Source organism: Leptidea sinapis, chromosome 22 (assembly GCF_905404315.1).
Source record: "Leptidea sinapis chromosome 22, ilLepSina1.1, whole genome shotgun sequence".
Lineage (NCBI taxonomy): Eukaryota > Metazoa > Arthropoda > Insecta > Lepidoptera > Pieridae > Leptidea > Leptidea sinapis.
Genome location: NC_066286.1, coordinates 13,219,076 through 13,227,676, shown reverse-complemented (window position 1 = coordinate 13,227,676; position 8,601 = coordinate 13,219,076).

Below are 8,601 nucleotides of genomic sequence, written 5' to 3'. Positions count from 1 at the left end.
ATGTCGAGAGAATGAATGAAGAACGATTGACGAAGAAAGTGTATAAGGCCAGTGTGAATGAAAGTGTTGGAAGGGGTAGACCTAGGCGGACGTTTCAAGATCAAATCAGGGACGTCTTGAAAAAAGGCCAGGTCAAGAGTACCCTAAACCGGAGAGCATGTATGAAAGGAATAATGAAAGTGGACGAAGCGAAAGAAGTATGTAAGGATCGTAGCAAGTGGAGAGAAGTGGTCTCTGCCTACCCCTACGGGAAAGAGGCGTGAATTTATGTGTGTATGTATGTTTAAAAAAGAAAAAAATATATCAAAAACCGTAAGTATATCGGCCTACGAGACCGATATACCGATATGTCAATATCGACTTAGTTCGATATCGATATATCGATGTTTTTAAAAAGCTTGCATCCCTAGAAGTGTGTCGACACTCGACGCTAGGGAGAAATCGCCTTATATATTTATAGACATCTTCACCCAGTTCACCTGTCACTGTCAACAGTAGTAGTCGATAGGCTACAGGTTTCCATCACTATCGAAAGGATTTTTAACTTCGCAAATTATAACAGGTGCAGCCTGAAATAGTTATAAACAAATAGGTAAAGCTTTATTTTTAAAACGCAAAAGAGTATTATACTTGTTCAACCTAGCTTATTATGGCTCCATGTCGTGGTGTCTGTGGAGGTGCAGAAGAAGGTCCCCTCCTGTATTAAACAAGCTGCCACGTTCATTTCAAATCAAATCAAATCAAAATCAGTTTATTCAAGTAGGTCACGAAAATGACACTTATGAATGTCAAAAAAAATAAAATATTTTTCTTATTGAATTTACCGCTACTTCGTAAAGGGTTGAGCTAATGAGAAGAAGTAGCAAGAAACTAATTGCTACTCTTTTATATCAAGATTTACAGATCATTTCAATTACAATATAATATGTAAAATGTAAAATGATGCAACAAATAAACTCAAACGTGAAATAGTCAATGTCTTACACGAGTAAGTCAAAAAAAGTAAATGTAAATTAATACAAAAGTTATTGAGTACAGTAGCTGCATCATCCACATACACCATAAATCAATAAAGGTATTCTGTGAGCATTTTATAAGCGATTATAAATAAATAAACATGTATGTATCCATACATATATATGTATACACAATAACTCTAAAGAATCTGAAACCGAGTCCCCGGCAACAGGATCATCCCGCCACCACAAGCAGCGCCCGTTCACGAGCATGACGCATGAGCCAGCCATCGCCTCCCTCAACCATATTCTAGGGAAGGGGACGACCCGTCCCATGTCGCCGCCACAAGCAGTGACATTGCTCTAGCTTTATGTGTAGCTTATGTTTTATAATGAACTTCACGAAAAACTTATTCCCAAAACACTAAATCACTACAATCACAGTCGAAGACATGACACTTTGGACTTCGGATATTGTCACAGTAAAAATTACCTGGCAGTTTTCATTTTATAGACATTTTATAGGAATTTGACAGGATTTTTACTCCAGTAACGGTGACAGTAAACAACAAACATAGTTTTAATGATTGGGCAACAATGGGTATCCACAAAAGTCGTAAACGCTTATATGACCTTTATTATGAGAAACATTACAATAATAGTGAAGAATTTAAAATATATGTAAAAAAATACTCCAAGCTCTTTAAAATAGTTTGTCATGAAGCGAAAACACGTTTCATTGCAGATAAAATTAAAAACAGTAATAATAAAGTAAAAGCGACTTGGAGTGTAATTAACAATGAAACTGGTAGATCGAATTGCCGTAACACCTCTATCTGTTTAAATATTAATAAACGCGTTATAAATTCGGAAATAGAAATTGCAAATGAATTTGATAAATACTTCTCCGAAATCCCGATTGTCACGACCAAATACCTTAACTCTTCGCCAAAAGCAGCATATGATATGCTTACATTACACGTACCAGTATCTTCTACTGACTTGAAATTTAAGTATGTTACAGGTAGCGATATAATAAAAATCTTCAAATTAATTAACCTAAAAAATACAAAAGACCTATGGGGCCATTCGACTAATATTGTTAAATACATACTTGACATTATAGCACCTGAATTAGCAATAATATTTAATGAATGCATAGATGAGGGTGTGTTCCCTGACCTCATGAAATACAGCAAAGTTATACCTTTGTTTAAATCGGGCAGTTCTTTTGACCCTGCTAATTTCAGACCTATTACAGTGCTGCCTGTTTTTAGTAAAATTTTTGAAAAACTTTTGCTTCAACAGCTACAAATGCATTGTTGTAAATTAATGAACAAAAATCAGTTTGGTTTCACTAGGGGCTTATCAACAATTAATGCGGGTACTAGACTCATTGAGCACATCTTTGACGCCTGGGAAGAGTCACAGGATGCATTGGGCATTTTTTGTGATTTGTCAAAAGCATTTGACTGCGTCCACCATGAAACTTTACTCCTAAAACTAAAGCATTATGGAGTGAAAAATAGAGCCCTAAATCTGTTAAAATCATATTTAAGCGAAAGAGTTCAGATAGTCGATGTAAATGGCAAACGGTCTTCGGGTAAACCTGTGGGAATAGGTGTTCCACAGGGTTCTATTCACGGTCCTTTCTTGTTTCTTATATATATTAACGATCTACCGTTTGTGGTAGATGATAGCCATGAGATTGTATTGTTTGCTGATGATACTTCACTTATTTTTAAAGTGAAGCGACGTGCGGATATTGATGACGAGGTAATCAATGCACTCTCAAAGATAGTACGTTGGTTTGAGACGAATAATCTGCACTTAAACAGTAAAAAAACAAAGTGTTTACGGTTCATTACACCAAACACAGCGGAGGTACAAACCAACGTACTTATAAATGACCAGAGATTGGAACTTGTGGACACTACGGTCTTCTTGGGTATCACGTTAGATAAAAAGCTTCAGTGGGGTCCACATATTACCCATCTAGCAGATAGACTCAGCTCTGCGGCATATGCAGTTAGAAAGATTAGAGAGTACACGAATGTTGCGACCGCTAGATTAGTGTACTTTAGTTATTTTCACAGCATCATGACGTACGGTATATTACTATGGGGTCATGCTGCTGACATTGATATAGTGTTTGCTCTGCAAAAGAGAGCTGTTCGTGCTGTATATCAGCTTGGTTATAGACAGTCTCTCAAAGAAAAATTTAAAGAAATAAATATTATGACTGTTTTTTGTCAGTACATTTATGAAAATTTAATATATGTTCACAAAAATCGTCACCTTTTTGCTCTTAATAGTGATTTTCATTATTATAACACTAGAAATAAGGGATTGCTTGTAACTAATTCTAGTAGGCTTCATAAGATACATAATAGCTTTAAGGGTAAATGTATACACTTCTACAATAAAGCCCCAGCCACTGTTCAGGCATTATCTATAAATAAATTTAAATGTTTTATGAAGAAATGGCTCTGTCGTAAATCCTATTACTCCACTGCTGAATATCTAAATGATCGGACAGCCTGGGACTAGATTGTGATTATTTTATAGCGACTGTACAATATTGTATATTTTTATTGAAAAGAGCGCAGAAAAAAGAATGCTGGGAGAGTTATTTGCGCCGCTTCTTCTCTCTCAGAGCGCCATTTGTTTCCGAAGCGGTAGTAGTATCTAGTAGTATAAGAAATGACATCAAAAATAATTCTAAAGGAATCAATTTTGAGAAAATAAATGCCTTTTATGCCTTTTATGCCTTTTATTCGTTGTTTTCAGACAAAGTCAAATAAACTTTATTTAATTAGGCTTGAACTAAGCTCTTTTGAATCGTCACTACAATATTTCTTATTACTTTCATAGTAGTGAGTTTACCGCATGTTTGTAAAAAGTTGAGCTCGTGAGAAGAACATATTACTTATAATAAAAATTATATTACAAGAAACTCAACTGTCACTCTTTTCAATCAATAGAGTAATTTCCAATGGCTGTAATATACAAAGCAAATTAGTTTGTAAGTCGTCTGTGGTAAATATGTGAGTCCTTTTTAAATGATATAAACTATTTCATAAAAAGTTATACAGAATTAACTGTATAAATATAAATTATCGTATATTGGATGAATCAACCTTTAGATCTTCAATTCATTGTTTGTGTAAGGATGCTTCGTGAACATGATGGTCGTGCTAACTGACACAATTAGTAATTGCATCCAACAAATACAATGATTTATTCACTATAACAGGTCGATCTGGCACCACAAGCAACATCCCTTTACGAGTTGACGCATGGACCACACATGGTTCCCCTCGCACATATTTGAGGGAAGGAGATGACCCGACACACGATGCCGCCGCCAGCAATGCCATTCAGTGAGCTTGACGAACCATGTTATAGTATTTAATGCTCACTAAGCAAGCCCAAAAATGTTACTATATAGTGCAATTACTGAGGATTCTATAATATAAACCAAAAACAAATGTTAACAAAAAATCAACCGACATCAAAAACACTATTCCAAAACAATAGATTTAATATGCACTAAAATGTATAAAAATAATTGCGTATTTTTATACAATCTAATTAATTAATGTAATTCTAGTTACAATTATTGTTATTTATGGAATCGGTGTCCTTCCTTCCTTTCAATAGGAAACCCACCAGCAGAAGGCAAGTATGAGTTCCTAAAAAAGGAACTTATCAGACGCTTGTCCGACTCAAAGCTACAGCGTACACGACAACTGCTGAGTGAGGAACAACTTGGAGACCGAAAGCCTAGTGCATTTCTCCGCCACCTAAGATCATTAGCTGGCACCTCTGTTAGTGATCAAGGCATCCTTCGGGAATTGTGGATGCGGCGTCTGCCACTTAAGGTGCAGAAAATATTAATGGCTCAAGTTGAACTCCCTCTCAACAAAGTTGCTGTAATGGCAGACAGCATAGTTGTGACCTGACCTTCCCCTTCAGCAACAGTTCACTCAGCTACTGCCTCTCCTGCTGACAATCCCAACCTAATGCGCCTCATCGAAGATTTGACTAGAAAGGTTAATGCCCTTGCTACACTTGGCAATATACAGTCTCTGCGTCCCAAGTCAAGTTCACGGGTCAGGGTACAGTCCAGATCCAGGTCCCAAAGCGGTGACCAGTTGTGTTGCGATCACAAAAGATTTTGGGAAAAGGCAAGTAAATGTGTTAGCCCTTGCGCTTGGGAATCCAAACACAAAGGAAACGCCACGAGCAATCAATAGTGGCGGAAACTGATTGCTCCTTAGCTGGCCGCCATTAATTTGTTTTGGAATCGGAATCAAGGCGTCGGTTTTTGATTGACACTGGATCCGATCTCTGCTGTTTTCCCACGCCAGCTCCTGTAGGGGCAGTACCAAGCATCCAATTATGAGGTGTGCGCGGCTAACGGTAGTTTAATAAAAACTTACGGTGCCATCATTCTTTGTCTAAATTTGAGTCTCCGCCGAGAATCCAGATGGAATTTTGTGATAGCGGATGTTAGCACACCAATCATTGGTGCTGGTATGCTTGCTTATTATCACCTGTTGCCAGACTGCCGCGGCCAGTGTCTCATAGATGGCAGCACTAAGCTTTCTACAGCTGCCACCATTGCTCAAGTGAACCAAGCCAGCATTAAGACTGTTGCCGCTGAGGATTCACAATTTAGCAGGATCATGCAGGAATTCCCTGACATCACACGACTGGCTGAAGACGGCTGGCGACCCTGTGGAAATTACAGAGCACTTAACGCCCGGACAGTTCCAGACCGTTGTTACCCTATTCGGCAAATTGCTGATTTCTCCCACAACCTCGCTAGTGCCACAATCTTCAGCACCATCTACCCGGTGAAAGCTTACCAGCAGATCCCAGTTCTGGAGAGGGACATCTGTAAGACAGCGATCACTATGCCTTTCGGATTACTCGAGTTTCCGTTCATGACTTTCGGTCTCCGTAATGCTGGACAAACTTTTCAGCGCTTTATGGATAAAGTCGTGAGAGGACTCGACTTCTGCTTACCCTACATCGAAGACATCCTGTTCTCCAAGGACGCTGCTGGGCACACCAAACACCTGCGTGTCCTTTTCCAGCAGCTGTCTGAATATGGAGTTGTCGTTAACCCTTCCAAGTGTTTGCTGGCTGCTACAGAGGTGACATTCCTCGGCTACCGTATCTCAAAAAAGGGTACCTGCCCACCACCAGAAAGGTTAGAAGGTTTGCGCAGTTTTCCCCTACCTAAAACTGTTAAGGGACTCCGGCTCTTGCATTCAGTGCCAGCACAGCAAGGTTTCACGGTACGTCTCATCCCCTCTGAGTGATTTTTCCATGCCGCCAGCACGTTTTCGGCACACAGACATTGACATCATTAGCCCTCTTCAGCATTCCAATGGGTTCTCGTACTGCCTTACGGCAGTGGACAGGTCCACCCGCTGGTCGGAAGCCTGGCCAATACGTCCATTACATCAGAGGAGGTAGCTGATACGTTTGTCACAGGCTGGGTATCTAGGTTTGGCGTTCACAATACTATAAAAACTGATCAGGGTAGGCAATTCTAACCTGGCTTGTTCCAGCGTCTCGCGAAAGTGTGCGCTATAAAGCGGATTCGAACAACAAGTTAACCCTGTGCTAACGGTATGGTGGAGCGCATGCATCGTCAATTAAAGGCTCCATTGTTGTATCACGATGGAACATGGTTCAAGGCACTCCCGCTGGTACTTCTTGGCATGAGGTCGGCACTTAAAGAGGAAATTTCACACCTAAATACTATTTCACAACTTTTAATTTAAGCTAAAACATTCGTCAAAACAGCAAAATATTTTGTAAACAAAACAGACGCCATTAAAAAAATATGTTGCCAGCTATGAATGTACTATATACCCCGAGTTCCTCCGCTGGGATAGCTTTTTGTTTTTATTGGTAGATATTGATAGGAGGCTATAATGTACGACGCCACATGATGTTATAAGTATTCAAAGTCAAAGTCAAATAATCTTAATTCAATTAGGCTTAAACTAAGCGCTTTGAATAGTTACTATAAATATTTCTTTTTAATTACTGAATTTACCATATAATGTTCGGAAAAAATTGAGCTCCTGAGACCATTAACGGCCACTCTTTTTAACCGACTTCAAAAAAGGAGGAGGTTTTCAATACGGCGGCCATCTTCGATTTCAAAAATGATCCCAAATTCGATCTCTGCACCCTCGAGAACCGCGGATACGATATCCATATTGTTGAAATCATAATTTTGCGTGGCAGCCATATTGGTTTACAAAAATGATCCTTAAATCGTTCCCTGCACCCACGAGAACCTCGGATAGGATATCCATATAATTGTTGAAATCATTATTTAGCGCGTTGGCTTAAATAATAGTTTTATTAATAATAGCTGGCAGCAGCTCTATCATCTCGCTTTTTCGTTTCATTGAGTTTCTACTAATCACAACGATTCTAAACAAGTTTCAAATCAAGAAAATAATACATATTGTTGCGTAGCGCTTCGAAGTATATGACGAGAGTTGTCAAACTTCATATCGTGCAGCAACGTCAATGACGAGAGTTATCAAACTTCAAGAGATTGTTAATTTCAACAACTCCGACAGCAATACTCGTAGCTCAGCGGAAAAGTGTTTGCTTTAGACGCTGTAGACCCGGGTTCGATACACCAGTGTATGGAATTTTTTGGGTTTTGTAAAGTTAAAGGAAATTTCTAGTAAGTTCAGGATCAAATCGAACAGAAAAAAAGGGATGGAAAATGTGTAAGCAGGATAAAAATAGTTAAAAGAATTTTCTAGTACAATTTAAATTTAAAGATGGAATGGGAGAATCATTTTGAAAATAGAACGGATCCGGGGGTATATAAGCCGTACTAAGCGTGGCCTACGGCAGTTATAGTTCTGACTCGAAAGTGTAAAGAAGAAGAAGAAGAGAAGAAGAAGTAGTGAAAAGTGTTCCAGGAAGAAGAAGGTAGAAGAGACCTAGTGTTCGGTGCAGTGTGACGCGTTGAAGGTACTGCCGCCCACAAGAGGAACAGCGGCAGACCGGCAAGTACAAGTTCAGAAAAAGTGAACGCAAATAAAGACTCGTTCCTATAAGCGGAGTATTATTTCCAATCCCTGACCCACTCTCGTGTCAATATAATGTATTGCATTTATAATTATAGATTAATATAAAATAATATGTAATGTTATTGTCGCTCCCTATAATAAATAAATTTATTTCTATTACTACGAGTTGTTTTTATTAAATTATAAATGTATATTTTATTTTTTCTTTCTTATTACATATAATTTTCTTTATATAGTTAGTATTCCTCACAATTTACCAATTTCGGGAAATGTCTATTCACTTGCAACATTATTTGGCTGCGTGTGTGCGTGTTGGCGAATGTAAGTACGTGACGCTCATGCACACATTAATCATAATGTTACTTCTTTAATGACAGGAGCTATGAATGAAACTATCGTTCTAAGCGTTATTATTCTATGGTTGGATGTACGTGGCAAGCAGCTTACCGTTAGCATAGACCGCGTCAAACCTGCCTATTTGGACCCACCACCTACAAAAAACAACCACACGTCAAGAAAATCCTCTCTTTACGCCTCCAATATCCCCCCTTCCACCCTTTCAG